At 39.9% G+C, this 288-nt stretch overlaps 1 protein-coding gene across 1 annotated transcript in view; it reads left to right on the forward strand.

The window, feature by feature from the left end:
* LOC119591890 (metalloreductase STEAP4-like) overlaps nucleotides 1-288 on the forward strand; it is a 46,860-nt gene that overhangs the window by 12,663 nt on the left and 33,909 nt on the right. The window lies entirely within an intron of this gene.

The following is a 288-nucleotide window of genomic DNA, read 5'->3' on the forward strand; positions in this document are numbered from 1 at the left end:
GCATATGCATGCATGTGTATGCGTGTGTGCAGATCCTACTTGCATTGGTGCAACATGAGCACGAGATGTGGAAGAGGCAGGTCCGTCGGTTACGTCACTCAATGAGCTGTCAATTTCCGAAGCATTATTCGTAGTTTTGCTTTTTCTTTATAAAGTGAGATTTTTTTCTTTTTAATTTGCATATTCCAAGGTTTTGGACTTACCTTTCACGTGTCTTCAGAGTGACTTCACGAATCGGGCCTTAACATAATTCTAATCTTGTCTTAGGATGTATCTAGGGAATATATG

The sequence above is a fragment of the Penaeus monodon genome, chromosome 29, assembly GCF_015228065.2.
Source record: "Penaeus monodon isolate SGIC_2016 chromosome 29, NSTDA_Pmon_1, whole genome shotgun sequence".
Taxonomy (NCBI): Eukaryota; Metazoa; Arthropoda; class Malacostraca; order Decapoda; family Penaeidae; genus Penaeus; species Penaeus monodon.